At 34.9% G+C, this 16517-nt stretch overlaps 1 protein-coding gene across 3 annotated transcripts in view; it reads right to left on the bottom strand.

Annotated features, from left to right (window-relative positions):
• Nucleotides 1-16517, bottom strand: part of si:cabz01090165.1 (uncharacterized protein LOC100333421 homolog) — a 95855-nt gene that overhangs the window by 62550 nt on the left and 16788 nt on the right. The window contains exon 2 of one of the 3 annotated variants that reach the window (XM_061877756.1): nt 7545-7680. The exons of the other annotated variants lie outside the window; for them this stretch is intronic. The gene's annotated coding sequence lies outside the window, so the exon portion shown is untranslated. The remainder of the gene's footprint in view (nt 1-7544; nt 7681-16517) is intronic. 3 annotated transcript variants of the gene reach the window in all.

The raw sequence follows: 16517 nt of genomic DNA, 5'->3' as shown, positions 1-16517 counted from the left end.
ATATATATATATATATATATATATATATATATATATATATATAAGGGGGTGTAATGGTACACAAAAATTTTGGTTTGGTACGTACCTTGGTTTAGAGGTAACGATTCGGTTCATTTTCGGTACAGTAAGAAAACAACGCAATATACATTTTTTGGTTATTTATTCACCAAATTTGTAAACAATGGCTTTATCCTTTTAACATTGGAAACACTATGATAATTATGAACATGTTAATCCACATTAAAATCCCTCAAGTTGTTGCTTTGATTAAATAAAATGACAAAACCTTTCTTCAACATATAAAAAGTGCAACATGAAACAGTTTCAAGTCAACTCATCATGCTTAATTTATGACAGCATTTGACTTTTATTATGTAAATGTTATATTTTTGTCAACATGTGATAGCAGGGACCCTGCCATTCAAAACTAGGCTGCTTCATTACTAATGATTAATATAACTATAGCTGAAAAAATAGTACAATAGCAAAAGGAGGGCCTATTCATCCCTGAAATCTATGGAGTTCATGTTAGTTCATGTGAAATAACAGATAGACAAGGCTTTGCTGCCCCTAACACACGCAAACACACACGCACACACACACAGCAAAATGAGCTAACTTTACGCTAAAAGCTAATTAGCCTTCACCTCAAGCCAGAACTGCGAGCGAGCTGAGCTGCAGTTTAAGTTTTTAGAAGGTCAACGGGCTCAAAGTGATACTAGTAGTAGTTGTGACTTAGAGGTGTTTATTATAATTCGGGGAGAGTATGATGTCCGCTGCTAAACACATATCTGCTCGACGCTGAAGCATTGACAACATGCGTTCTGAATACGCACTGCTATACGATTCGCGATTCTCACGTTGTGCGATTCAGAATCAATTCAAATTTTTTTTTTTATCTTTTTTTTTTTTTTATCAATCCAACAAACCAATACACAGCAATACCATAACAATGCAATCCAATTCCAAAACCAAACCTGACCCAGCAACACTCAGAACTGCAAAAAACAGAGCAATTGAGAGGAGACACAAACACGACAGAGAACAAACCAAAAATAGTGAAACAAAAATGAATATTATCAACAACAGTATCAATATTAGTTATAATTTCAGCATAGCAGTGATTAAAAATCCCTCATTGACATTATCATTAGACATTTATAAAAATAAAAAAAACGAACAATAGTGTCACAGTGGCTTACACTTGCATCGCATCTCATAAGCTTGACAACACACTCTGTCCAATGTTTTCACAAAGATATTAATTAGTCATATTTTTGGTTCAGCAGACTGGGGTAGATCCTGCTGAAATCCTATGTATTGAATGAATACAGAATCGTTTTGAATCGGAAAAATATTGTTTTTGAACCGAGAATCGCATTGAATTAAAAAAAATCGATAAATAATCGAATAGCGACCCAAAGAATCGATATTGAATCAAATCGTGGGACACCCAAAGATTCGCAGCCCTAATATATATATATATTTAAATGAGTAAGAATCAGTATCAGAAATACTTGGTAAAATGGGTAAAACCTAAATCAACTCAAACATGAAAATTTGTTTAATCAAATTGCAAGCAAGTAATATTACAAGTGCTACTAACACTAATAATAACACTATTAATAATACTAGTAATACTTGTGATGAATCATGATTAATCCAAATTCAAAATTGTGATTAATTAGATTTGTTTGTAATATTGTTTGACAGCACTACTAATAACATCATTAATAATAAATATGTAAAATTTTTTGTAATATGTCGAGGGCCAATAAAAAACGAGCTTTGGACCCAAATTGGCCCCTGGGCCGCACTTTGGCAGCGCCTTCCGTAAACTAAAAGAGGAAATGGACCGATTGGACTACAATTCATGCCTTTTATGCAACCTTACACATTTTCAGTATTTGGTAGACAAATACCAACAAAAAACAACATACGTAACATCTAATAAGTTGAAAGTACAATTCCATGCAGCACATGAATGAGGAATCCTCTCAGTTTGCTCTCGCCACATCAAATATGGCGGCTGCACCTCCAGACAGGAAGTGAGAGATGACCACGAGATGCCTGATTGAAAAACTATGTGCGAGCCTACAGCCAATATTATCATCATTATTATTAGTATTCACATTTTCATTTGGGAGCGAAGGATTTGTAAACAACAATATGAGCCACACATACTGCATGCACACACACACACACACACACACACACATTAGAAGGACATAAACACAAAGGCGGATTATTTTCTTCTCCCACTAAAACATGGATTAGTCAGCTGCTACTCTAATTGAAAACTGACCTCAATAATTCATGTGTGTGTGTGTGTGTGTGTGTGTGTGTGTGTGTGTGTGTGTGTGTGTGTGTGTGTGTGTGTGCGTGCGTGTGTGTGTGTGGGTGTGTGTGTGTGTGTGTTTGTAGTTGGTTGAGGATGGCCTTATTGAGTGAAGTCCTAACAAAATGCCATGCGGATGGAAATCAGGAGTGTCCAAACTGTGGCTCGGGGGACATTTGTGGCCCAAAGCTAATTTTTTTTATTGGCACGAGGCACAATTTTCAAATTCTATTAAAAAAACATTAAAAAAAAAAAAAGGACTAAAATAGCAAAGAAATTAAATGTAGCATGAAAAAGTTGCAATGTTGACTAATAACACAAAGTTGCCATGCAGGCATTTTTCTTTCTTTAAAACTGTCAATGCTAAATATATATATATATTTATGGACCTGTTCAAGTCTCCAGTTACTTCACATTAAATATTCTACTTTTAAATATTTTTGGGGTAAAATATTTCATACTTTGTGTGTTTGCCATCAAAAAAAATATGTTTTCTTTGACAAAAGGGGCATAAAAAAAACCAGCAAAAAAAAACACGCACAAAACAATAAAAACTTAAAATTGACGAATAGATTTGAAGTTAATATAGAAACTGAAGAGTTAATAGTAAAAAAAAAAAATAATTATGAATTATTTTTTACACTTTTATGAGTGGGACCCTTTTGGATCCCCAGGACATTGAGTGGGCTTTTTTCCTTTTAATCTGTCATTGCTCAAAAAATAATGATTAATCAAAGTGGATGTTTTTATCAATTATTGACATATTCAAAAATCCAATTACTTCACATCAAATGTTCCACTTTGAAATACAAACGTATTTTAGGGGGAAATCTTGCATATTTTGTGTGTTTTCCATATAAAACACAATGTTTTCTTTGACAAAAGGGTCAAATAACAAACAAACAAAAAAAAACCAAGAACAAAATGATAAAAACTTAAAATTTACGAAAATATCTGAAGTTAATCTGGAGATTTAAGTGTTAAAAGTAAAAAAATTTTTTTTTTTAATTATGAATTATTTTTTACACTTTTATGAGTGAGACCTTTTTGGATCCCCAAGATTTTGAGTGTTTTTTTTCTTTAAATCTGTCACTGCTCAAAAAATAATAATGATTTAAAGTCAATGTTTTTATGAAATATTGACATATTCAAGGCTCCAATTACTTCACATCAAATATTCCACTTTGAAATATTTTAGGGTAAATAATGCATATTTTGTGTGTTTGCCATATAAAAAAGACAAAGTTTTCCCCATCGGCCTCTGTGTAAATGTTGCAAACAGCCCCATTAAGTCTTAAAAAAAATATAAAAATGTATGAGTGTTTTTTAACACTTTTATGAGTGGGACCCTTTAAGGTCCCCAAGACTTTGAGTGTGATTTCTTCTTTAAATCCGTCATTGCTAAAAAAAAAATAGTAATAATTTACAAACCATGTTTCCATATGACTTGGGAAATTGTGTTAGATGTAAATATAAACGGAATACAATGATTTGCAATTGAATGCACCACAGAGACAATATATTTGATGTTCAAACTTATAAACTTTATTTTATTTTTTTGCAAATAATAATTCACTTAGAATTTCATGGCTGCAACATGTGCCAAAGTAGTTGGGAAAGGGCATGTTCACCACTGTGTTACATCACCTTTTCTTTTAACAACACTCAATAAACCTCTGGGAACTAAAGAGACACATTTTTGAAGCTTTTCAGGTGGAATTCTTTACCATTCTTGTTTTATGTACAGCTTACGTTGTTCAACAGTCCGGGGTCTCTGTTGTGGTATTTTAGGCTTCAGAATGCGCCACACATTTTCAATGGGAGACAGGTCTGGACTACAGGCAAGCCAGTCTAGTACCCGCACTCTTTTACTATGAAGCCACGCTGTTGTAACAAGTGACTTGGCATTGTTTTGCTGAAATAAGCAAGGTCGTCCATGATAACGTTCCTTGGATGGCAAAATATGTTGCTCCAAAACCTGTATGTACCTTTCAGCATTAATGGTGCCAACACAGATATGTAAGTTACCCAATCCTTGGGCACTAATACACCCCCATACCATCACAGATGCTGGCTTTTCAACTTTTCACCTATAACAGTCCTGAAGGTTCTTTTCCCCTTTGGTCCGGAGGACACGACATTCCCCGTTTCCAAAAAACAATTTGAAATGTGGACTCATCAGACCACAGAACACTTTTCCACTTTGCATCAGTCCATCTTAGCTGAGCTTGGGCCCAGTGAAGCCGGCGGCGTTTCTGGGTGTTGTTGATAAATGGCTTTGGCTTTGCATGGTAGTTTTAACATGCACTTACAGATGTAGCGACAAACTGTAGTTACAGACAGTGGTTTTCTGAAGTGTTCCTGAGCCCATGTGGTGATATCCTTTACACACTGATGTCGCTTTTTGAAACAGTACCGCCTGAGGGAACGAAGGTCCGTTATATCATCGCTTACGTGCAGTGATTTCTCCAGATTCTCTAAACCTTTTGATGGTATTACGGACCGTAGATGGTGAAATTCCTAAATTTCTTGCAATAGCTCGTTGAGAAATGTTGTTCTTAAACTGTTTGACAATTTACTCACCTATTTGTTCACAAAGTGGTGACCGTTTCCCAATCCTTGTTTGTGAATGACTGAGCATTTCACGGAAGGTACTTTTATACCCAATTAAGGCATCACCTCTTACCAATTAGCCTGTGCACCACTGGGATGTTCCAAATAAGTGTTTGATGAGAATTCCTCAACTTTATCAGTATTTATTGCCACCTTTTCCAACTTCTTTGTCACGTGTTGCTGGCATCAAATTTTAAAGTTAATGATTATTTGCAAAAAAAAAAGTGTTTTTATCAGTTTGAACATCAAATATGTTGTCTGTGTAGCATATTCAACTGAATATGGGTTGAAAATAATTTGCAAATCATTGTATTCCATTTATATTTACATCTAACACAATTTCCCAACTCATATGGAAACGGGGTTTGTAAAATGTTTTTATGAATGATAGACATATCCAAGGCTGCAATTACTTCACATCAAATATTCCACTTTAAAATATTTTTGGGAGAAATTATTAGACATTTTGTGTTTGCGTCATTAAAAAACAAAGTTTTATTTGACAAAAGAGACATTAAAACAAACAAACAAACATTAAAAAAAAACATGAAAAAAATAATAAAAACGTAAAATTGATGAATAGATCTGAAGTTTTCAGGAGATTAAGCGTTGAGGGGGGGGGGGGTAAAAAAAAAAGTATGAATTACTTTTTACACTTTTATGAGTGGGATTCTTTTGGATCCCGAAGACTTTCAGTGGGATTTTTTTCTTTAAATCTGTCATTGCTCAAAAAACAATAACGATTCAAAGTCAATGTTATTATGAATTATTGACATATTCAAGACTGCAATTACATCACATCAAATGTGCCACTTTGACATAATTTGGGGGGAAATATTGCATATTTTGTGTGTTTGCCAGATAAAAAAAAAAGTTTTCTTTGCCAAAAGGGGCATAAAAGAAACAAACAAAAAAACCCTGAACAAAATAATAAAAACTTAAAATTGACGATATTAAAAAAAATAAGTTTTCCCTTTCGACATCTGTGTAAACGTTGCAAACAGACCCTTTAAATGTTAAAATAAAATAAAAATATATGAATTATTTTTAACACTTTTATGAGTGGGACCCCAAGACTTTAAGTGGGATTTTTTCATTAAATCTGTCACTGTTTAAAAGAAATTGTGATAATTTAATATCTATGTGGTTATGAATGGTTGACATACGTATGGCTACAATTACTTCACATTAAATAATCCACTTTGACATATTTTTGCGGGAAAATATTGCTTATTTTGTATGTTTCCCATATAAAAAAAGGTTTTCTTTGACAAAAGGGGCATAAAACAAACAATTTACAAACTGACAAATATTATGTGAAGATAATCTGGAAATTTAAGTGTTGAAAGTAACAACAAAAGAAAAAAGTATGAGTCATTTTTAACACTTTTTTTTTCTTTAAGTCTGTCATTTCTCAACAAATAGTAATAATTTAAAATGTTCTTATGAATGATTGACATATTCAAGGCTCCCATTCCTTCACATCAAATATTCCACTTTGGAATATTTTTGGGGGAAACTATTGCACATCTTATCTGAAAAAAGAGGCATAAAACATCCATCCATCCATCCATTTTCTACCGCTTATTTCCTTTGGGGTCGCGGGAGGCGCTGGTGCCTATCTCAGCTACAATCGGGCGGAAAAAAAACATAAAAAATAAAATGAACAAATTAATAAAAAACTTCAAATTGACGAAAATATCTGAAGTTAATCTGGAGATTTAAGTGTTAAAAGTAAACCAAAATAATAATTATGGATTACTTTTTACACTTTTATGAGTGGGACCCTTTTGGATCCCCAACACTTTTGAGTCGGATTTTCTTTCTTTAAATCTGTCATTTTTCAAAAAATAGTAATAATTTCAAATCAATGTTGTTATGAATTATTGACATATTTAAGGCTCCAATTACTTCACACCAAATATTCCACTTTAAAATATTTCTGGGGGAGAAACATTGCATATTTTCACAAAAAGAGCATAAGACAAACAAACAAACAAAAAACATGATTAAGCATTAAAAACATAAGGTCGGAAGTCATTCTACAGATTTAAGTGTTGAAAGTAAAAAAATATATATAATATTACTCTATGACTTATTTTTAAAACTTGTATGAGTGGGGCCCTTTTGGATACCCAAGAATTTTAGTAGGATGTTTTTTTTTTAAACAGACATTTCTTTAAAAAAATAATAATGAATTAAAATCAATCTTGTTATGAAGTATTGACCTATTTACGGGTCCAATTACTTCACATCAAATATTCCACTTTTAACATTTTTGGGGGGTAAAATATTGCGCATTTTGTGTGTTTGTCATAAAAACAGGGTTTTAACAAAAAGGAAACAGCCTTTTCAAAACCACTTTGCAAACCAAGGATGTACAGAAGGTAACTACATTTTCATATCTTAGGACAACTTAAAGGCCTACCGAAATGAGATTTTTTTATTTAAACGGGGATAGCAGGTCCATTCTATGTGTCATACTTGATCATTTTGCGATATTGCCATATTTTTGCTGAAAGGATTTAGTAGAGAACATCCACGATAAAGTTTGCAACTTTCGGTGCTGGTGTGTTAGTGAGTTAAATAGTACCTGATAGTCGGAGGGGTTTGTCCACAGGTGTGTTGACGCGCAGTGTCTCAGGGGAGTCGACGGCAGCTATGGACGGCACAAGCTCAGCTTTTCTCCGGTAAGAAGCGACTTTTTACCACAATTTTCTCACCGAAACCTGTTGGTTGACATTCCGTCGTGATTCATGTTTGCTTGACCGCGCTCTGATCCATAGTTAAGTTTTACCTCCAGGAATTTTAAACAAGGAATCACTGTGTGTTTGTGTGGCTAAAGGCTAAAACTTCCCAACTCCATCTTTCTACTTTGACTTCTCCAATATTAATTGAAAAAATTGCAAAAGATTCAGCAACACAGATCTCCAAAATACTGTGTAATTATGCCGTTAAAGCAGATGACTTTTAGCTGTGTGTGTGTGCAGCGCTCATACTTCCTTAAAACCCGTGACGTCTTGCGTACACGTCATTATTACACAACGTTTTCAAGACGAAACTCCCGGGAAATTTAAAATTGCAATTTAGTAAACACATTGCATGTGTTGCAATGTTCATATTTCATCATTGATAAATAAACTATCAGACTGCGTGGTGGGAAGTAGTGGGTTTCAGTAGGCCTTTAAGTTTGAAAAGCACATGAAGAGAGCAGCAAAAGTAAGAACAAAGTAGCCTCAACTGATTCAGCTCATGAGAAATGTCATACCCATGAGAAATGTCATACCCATGAGAAATGTCATACCCTTCTCGTCAGCTAAGACGTCCATGATCCTATTGCGCAACAACATGGCCGTCCACACCAGCATGTCCTGAAAGTGATGCACAAGAAAGCCGTCTGCTAGCATCTCAGTCAAACATTGAAATAAATACATTCTAAATTGTGAGTTTTGTTCATTTATGTTTCTTGAAGCTTTGTTTTTAAAGAGGACCTATGATGGTTTTTCTTTTTTCCAACTCGTACATGTTGACAGAGCTGGATGATTATTGTTTTGTGGCAATGCTACCGCGACAGGTGTGGGTTGTCTGTGTTTTTCTCTTGTGTTCAACAATAGACCATTGTGCTTGCACGCCCCCTCCTGTCTCTGCATCCTGGGGTCACGTCAACAACGCCAAGCCTGAGCGTGGCCGTTTTAAATGCGGGTTAAAATCATCATAGGGCCCGTTTCAATACCCGGCTAGCGACATTAGCGATAGCAATGAACTCTCTGTCCAGTTGCATTCCATTTTTGAAACTACTTTGTGCTATGAAATAACAAAATTATCCCATATCTTCGACTCTTCATCTCATAATTATGAATTTCTATCTCATACTAACGACTTTTTATCCAATAATGATCACTAACCATTGGGGTATTTACATGTTTTCTGGGTGTAAACGGGCTTCCATAATAGGCTAATTTTTGCCAATTTCAATTCTAATTTTTATCTCATAATTATGACTTTTTGTCTCATAATTTCGTCATTTTTATCTTATAAATATGTCTTACCATCAGGGTATATACAGTATGTATAGTTTTTTTTTAACTTGAATTCATAATTTTGACTTTTTGTCTGATAATTATGACTTTTTATCTCATAACTATAACTTTCTTGTCTCATAATGTTGACTTTATTTCATAATTTCGACTTATCTCATAATTATGACGAAATTATCTCATAATGTCGACTTTCCTGTCTCATAATGTCGACTTTATTTCATAATGTCGACTTATCTCATAATTGTGAATTTTTAGCTCATAATTTTAACTTTTTTTTTTTTTATCACGTACTTATGACTAAGTTATCTCATAATTTCGACTTTTTATCTCATAATTATGAATTTTTATCTGATAATTATCACAAACCATTGGGGTATTTACTAGGGGTGTGCCAAAACATTGATACCACGATATATCGCTATATTTCCTCTTGCGGCCCGTTATCGATACACGGGCGTCACATATCGATATTTATAAACATAAACATACAGCTGTTTTAAACAGATTCGCCCACAAAAACCTGTTTGGTTTATGGAGTCACTACTTCGAGCCTCCACATTATGGAGCTCAGCATGTACTCTAGAGTACTCTAGTACAGTACTCTTTGAAAGGAAAGAATAATAATAATAATAAGAAGAAGAAGTAGCAGCAGATGGAGGGAATGGCGCAAAGCGGAGGAGCGAATAGCAGAGAAAAACACGTGAAAGATGCACCGGCGAATTTTAAATCTAAAGTCTGGGCCCACTTCGGCTTTTACTATACAGACAATGGAACAACACTTGATAAAGAGTTCGCAATCTGCAAGAACTGTCTCACAAAGGTCAAGTACACGGGTAACACAACGAACATGCACAGCCATCTTGTCCGCCATCATCCTGAGCTTGCCACGGGGGAAAGGGCGAGTAGTGACGCTAATGCTAATGTTTCTGTTAGCCAGCCAACAATCAACACCGTATTTAAAGCAAAGCTCCCTTCCTGAAGAAGAACATGCTGTTTTGAAATGTGTGTGAAGTACAGGTTAAGGTTAAACATGACGGATGTTGTCAAGTGCCAAGTACAAGTTAAATGTTCTCAAGTTGTCAAGTTTACAAAGAAATCTTAGTATTAGCACTGAAATGTATGTGCAGTCTATAGTGCAGATTTAATTTAAACTTTACACATGGTGGTAAGTACAAGTTAAAATGTGTTCTCAGGTTTTCATAAGACCACCCAGTTGTTGATAATGTAATGCACTGACTGATATGTTTATTTTTTTTTATATACAGTAAAGTGCTAGTTTTCATAAAAAAATTTGATTTTAATTTTTAAGCACTGATGTGTCCATGATTACATAGAAGTTCAGTAGCACTGAAATGTATTCTTTCTGCATTCATTTTGTTTTTTTAATTATTTTAATTTGCACAGACAGAAAATATTTTGGTGAAGTGGATTCAGTGCAGTCAATAAATTTTGAATTTCTTCAGTGACACTGAAATCATGATGTATCGTGGAAGAAATTTATTTCAATACATCGATTATCGCACAATCGTTGTATCGTGATCTTATCGTTATCGTGGGCAAAATATCGTGATAGTATTGTACCGCGAGGTACCTGATGATACCCAGCCCTAGTATTTACCCTTTTCTGAGGTGGAAACGGGCTTCCTGTTTTTGCCAATTTCAATTTCAAATTTGAATCTCATAATTTTGACTTTGAGTGGCCGTGCGCAACCCGAGCGTCCCTGGTTCAATTCCCACCTAGTACCAACCTCGTCACGTCCGTTGTGTCCTGAGCAAGACACTTCACCCTTGCTCCTGATGGGTGCTGGTTAGCGCCTTGCATGGCAGCTCCATCCATCAGTGTGTGAATGTGTGTGTGAATGGGTAAATGTGGAAGTAGTGTCAAAGCGCTTTGAGTACCTTGAAGGTAGAAAAGCGCTATACAAGTACAACCCATTTATTTATTTATTTATAAACTCCGGCTTTTTATCTCATAATTATTAATTTTTTAAAAATCTCTATTAAGACGTTTTATCTCATAATTAAGACTTATCATTGGCGTACATATAATATATTTTTAAAATTTCGACTTGAACCCATAATTTTGACTTTTTGTGTCATAATGATGACATTTCATCATTTTGACTTTCTTATCTCATAATTCTGACTTCTGTCTCAATTTTAACTTTTTTTTCTTCATAATTAAGATTTTTAATCTCATAATTATGACTTTCCTATCTCAGAATTTCCACATTTTATCTAATAATTATGAGTTTTTGTCCTATTATTTTTAATTTCTAAAAATTTGTATTTAATAATTATGACTTTTTTTCTCACAATTCAGACCTTATTACTCATAAACTCCGACTTTTTATCTCATAATTATTACTTTTTAAAAAATCTCTATTAAGACGTTTTATCTCATAATTAAGACTTATCATTGGCGTACATATAATATATTTTTAAAATTTCGACTTGAACCCATAATTATGACTTTTTGTCTAATAATCATTACTTTTTATCCAATCATTTCATGATTTTATCGCATACTTATGACTTACATCCGGCGTATATACAGTATGTATATTTTTTTGTACTTGAACTCATAATTATGACTTTTTATTTCATAATTATGAGTTTCCTGTCTCATAATATCGATTTATCTCATAATTATGACTTTTTAGCTCATAATTTTAACTTTTGATCACATCCTTATGACTAAACTATCTCAGAATTTCAACTTTTTAATCTCATAATTATGAATTATTATCTGAAAATTATCACTAACCATTGGGGTATCTACATGTTTTAGAGGTGGAAACAGGCTTCCTGTTTTTTCCACCTTCAATTTCAAACTTTTATCTCATAATTTTGACTTTTATATTTATCTGTCATTGCATCTGTCCGTCTACCTCATAATTTTGACTTTTTTCCTCACATTTCTTACATTTATGACTTTCTTCTTTCAAACATTTTGACATTTAATCCCTCAATTATGACTTTTTATCTAATAGTTCTAACTTTCTGTCCTACTATTTTTAATTCTTATGTCATTATTATGACATTTTTATCTCGTAATTTCGACCTTTTATCATCGAATTTCTATCTCATGATTGCCACATTTTATCTCATAATTATGACTTACCCTTGGCGTATATACAGTATCTGTTTTTTAATATCGATTTGAACTCATAATTATGACTTTTTTTCTGATAAATATGATGTTTTATCTTATAATTATGACCTACCATCAGGGTATATACAGTATGTATATATTTTAGTTTGACTTGAACTCATAATTATGACTTTTTATCTGCTAATTATGACTTTTTATGTCATAATTATGACTTTCTTGTCTCAAAATATCAACTTATCTCATATTTATGACTTTTTAGCTCATAATTTCGACTTTTTATCTCATATTTATGAATTCTTATCTGATAATTATCACTTGGTTATTTACATTTTTAGAAGTGGAAATGGGCTTTTTGTGATGATCCGTTGCACGGATCATGTTTTGTTTTAGTTTACGACTCCCTTACTTCTGTTTCAGATTTTAAATTATGTCATTATTTTGACTTTCATATTTATCTGTCATGGCATCTATCTGTCTACCACAAAATTATGACTTTTTTACACATAAATATGATTTTCAATCTTACATTTAAGTTTTTATCTCCTAATTATGACTTTTTATTGTACTATTTTAAATTCTTAAGTCGTAATTATGGCTTTTTCTACTATAATTATGGCTTTTTCTACTATAATTATGACTTTTTTTATCTCGTAATTTCGACCTTTATCTCAAAAATTCAAATTTTGATTCATAATTATGATGTTTTATCTCATAATTATGACTAACCATTGGCGTATATACATTATCATTTTTTTTATTTCGACTTGAACTCCCTGCCACCTCCAAAGACATGCACCTGGGGATAGGTTGATTGACAACTCTAAATTGGCCATAGTGTGTGAATGTGAGTGTGAATGTTGTCTGTCTATCTGTGTTGGCCCTGCGATGAGGTGGCAACTTGTCCAAGGTGTACCCCGCCTTCCGCCCGATTGCAGCTGAGATAGGCGCCAGCGCCCCCCGCGACCCCAAAAGGGAATAAGCGGTAGAAAATGGATGGATGGATGGACTTGAACTCACAATTTAGATTTTTTTTATCTGGTAATAATGATTTTTTATCTCATAATTATGATTTGTCTCATAATATCGACTTATCTCATAATTACAACTTTTTAGCTCATAATTTTAACTCTTTATCCTTTACTTATCACTAAATTATCTCATAATTTCGACTTTCTCATAATTATGACAATTATCACTAACCATTGGGGTATCTACATGTTTTAGAGGTGTAAACGGGCTTCCTGTTTTTGCCACCTTCGATTTCGTCTAATAATTTTGACTTTTTATGTCATAATGATGACATTTCATAATTTTGACTTTCATATCATAATTATGACTTTTATTTTATAATTTCGACTTTTTTCTCATAATTCTGATTTTCAATCTTACATTTCTTAATCTCATAATTTTAAATTGTTATCTCTTAAATATGACTTTTTATCGTACTATTTTGAATTTTTATGTCATGATTATACTTTCTATATCATAATTATGACTTTTTATCTCATAATTATGAATTTGTATCTGATAATTATCACAAATCATTGGGGTATTTACGTTTTTAGAGGTGGAAACATGCTTCCTGTTTTTGCCAATTTCAATTTCATAATTTTAACTTTTTATCTCATAATAATGACATTTCATAATTTTGACTTTCATATCTCATAATTATGAATTTTAATCGTACATTTTCTAATGTCATAATTTCGACTTTTTTTCTGTTAATCATGACATTTTATCATACTATTTTGAGTTCGTATGTCATAATTATGGATTTCTATATCATATTTATGACTTTTTTATCTCATAATTTTGATTTTTAATCTCATAACTACGACGTTTTATCTCATAATTATGACTTATCATTGGCGTATATACATGACCTCATGGTAAACTACAGACCGGTGTCTCACCTTCCCTTTATTTCGAAAATCCTCGAAAAAATTGTTGCAGAGCAGCTAAATGAACACTTAGCGTTTAACAATCTATGTGAAACCTTTCAATCCGGTTTCAGGGCAAATCACTCTACTGAGACAGCCCTCGCAAAAGTGACTAATGATCTATTGCTAACGATGGATTCTGAAGCGTCATCTATGTTGCTGCTCCTCGATCTTAGCGCTGCTTTCGATACCGTTGATTATAATATTTTATTAGAGCGTATCAAAACACGAATTGGTATGTCAGACTCAGCCCTGTCTTGGTTTAACTCTTATCTTACTGACAGGGTGCAGTGCGCCTCCCATAACAGTATGACCTCGGACTATGTTAAGGTAATGTGTGGAGTTCCCCAGGGTTCGGTCCTTGGCCCTGCACTCTTCAGCATTTACATGCTGCCGCTAGGTGACATCATACGCAAATATGGTATTAGCTTTCACTGTTATGCTGATGACACCCAACTCTACATGCCCCTAATGCTGACCAACACGCCGGACTGTAGTCAGTTGGAAGCGTGTCTTAATGAAATTAAACAATGGATGTCCGCTAATTTTTTGCAACTTAACGCCCAAAAAACGGAAATGCTGCTAGACACCGACCTCTATTTAATAATACAACTTTAACATTTGACAACCAAATAATAAAACAAGGTGACTCGGTAAAAAATCTGGGTATTATCTTCGACCCAACTCTCTCCTTTGAGTCACACATTAAAAGCGTTACTAAAACGGCCTTCTTTCATCTCCGTAATATCGCTAAAATTCGCTCCATTTTGTCCACTAAAGACGCCGAGATCATTGTCCATGCGTTTGTTACGTCTCGTCTCGATTACTGTAACGTATTATTTTCGGGTCTCCCCATGTTTAGCATTAAAAGATTACTGTTGGTACAAAATGCGGCTGCTAGACTTTTGACAAGAACAAGAAAGTTTGATCATATTACGCCTGTACTGGCTCACCTGCACTGGCTTCCTGTGCACTTAAGATGTGACTTTAAGGTTTTACTAATTACGTATAAAATACTACACGGTCTAGCTCCATCCTATCTTGCCGATTGTATTGTATCATATGTCCCGGCAAGAAATCTGCGTTCAAAAGACTCCGGCTTATTAGTGATTCCTAGAGCCCAAAAAAAGTCTGCGGGGTATAGAGCGTTTTCTGTTCGGGCTCCAGTACTCTGGAATGCCCTCCCGGTAACAGTTCGAGATGCTACCTCAATAGAAGCATTTAAGTCTCACCTTAAAACTCATCTGTATACTCTAGCCTTTAAATAGACCTCCTTTTTAGACCAGTTGATCTGCCGCTTCTTTTCTTTTTTCTCCTATGTCCCCCCCTCCCTTGTGGAGGGGGTCCGGTCCGAAGACCATGGATGAAGTAGTGGCTGTCCAGAGTCGAGACCCAGGATGGACCGCTCGTCGGGACCCAGGATGGACCGCTCGCCTGTGTATCGGTTGGGGACATCTCTACGCTGCGGATCCGCCTCCGCTTGAGATGGTTTCCTGTGGACGGGACTCTCGCTGCTGTCTTGGATCCGCTTTGAACTGAACTCTCGCGGCTGTGTTGGAGCCACTATGGATTGAACTTTCACAGTATCATGTTAGACCCGCTCGACATCCATTGCTTTCGGTCCCCTAGAGGGGGGGGGGGGGTTGCCCACATCTGAGGTCCTCTCCAAGGTTTCTGATAGTCAGCATTGTCACTGGCGTCCCACTGGATGTGAATTCTCCCTGCCCACTGGGTGTGAGTTTTCCTTGCCCTTTTGTGGGTTCTTCCGAGGATGTTGTAGTCGTAATGATTTGTGCAGTTCTTTGAGACATTTGTGATTTGGGGCTATATAAATAAACATTGATTGATTGATTGATCTTTTTTCAATTTTGACTTGAACTCATAATTTTGACTTGTCTGATAATTATGACTTTATCTCATAATGTTGTAATTTTATCTCCTAATTATGACTTATAATGGGGTATATACAGTATATTATAAGATAATATTGTAATGTATTCTATTCTGGTGGCGCTGCTTTGTCTGCAGATACAGTATTTGACTGCATAACGTGGCCCCGCCCCTCTGCAGCGCACTGGCCAATGAGTGAAGAGCTGCATCAAACTGCGCTTGAAGCGAAAGATCCTCCCCTCTGATTTTTGGACGACTCGGCGAGAAGTGTGTGAGTGTAAGTGCGTGTGTGTGTGTGTGTGTGTGTGTGTGTGTGTGTGTGTGCGTGCGTGCATGCGTGGGAGCCAATGGGGCGACTGAGAGCATAAAGAGCTGTTTAAAAAGTCGTTAGATAAACTCGTAAAGAGCATCAATCACCTGCCGAGATAACAAGGTCACGAGGCCGCCATCATGGCTGCCGTGAGCCACATCACACACACGTCTTAAAGCGCCCCGGGGGGTCCAAACACACAGACACACACATACACACACGCACTAACACACACACGCAGACAGGATGAAGGATGTTGGGAATCTGGTGT

The sequence above is a fragment of the Nerophis ophidion genome, linkage group LG18, assembly GCF_033978795.1.
Source record: "Nerophis ophidion isolate RoL-2023_Sa linkage group LG18, RoL_Noph_v1.0, whole genome shotgun sequence".
NCBI lineage: Eukaryota > Metazoa > Chordata > Actinopteri > Syngnathiformes > Syngnathidae > Nerophis > Nerophis ophidion.
The sequence above is the reverse complement of the archived record's forward strand: the minus strand, read 5'-3'. Positions and strand labels throughout refer to the sequence as shown.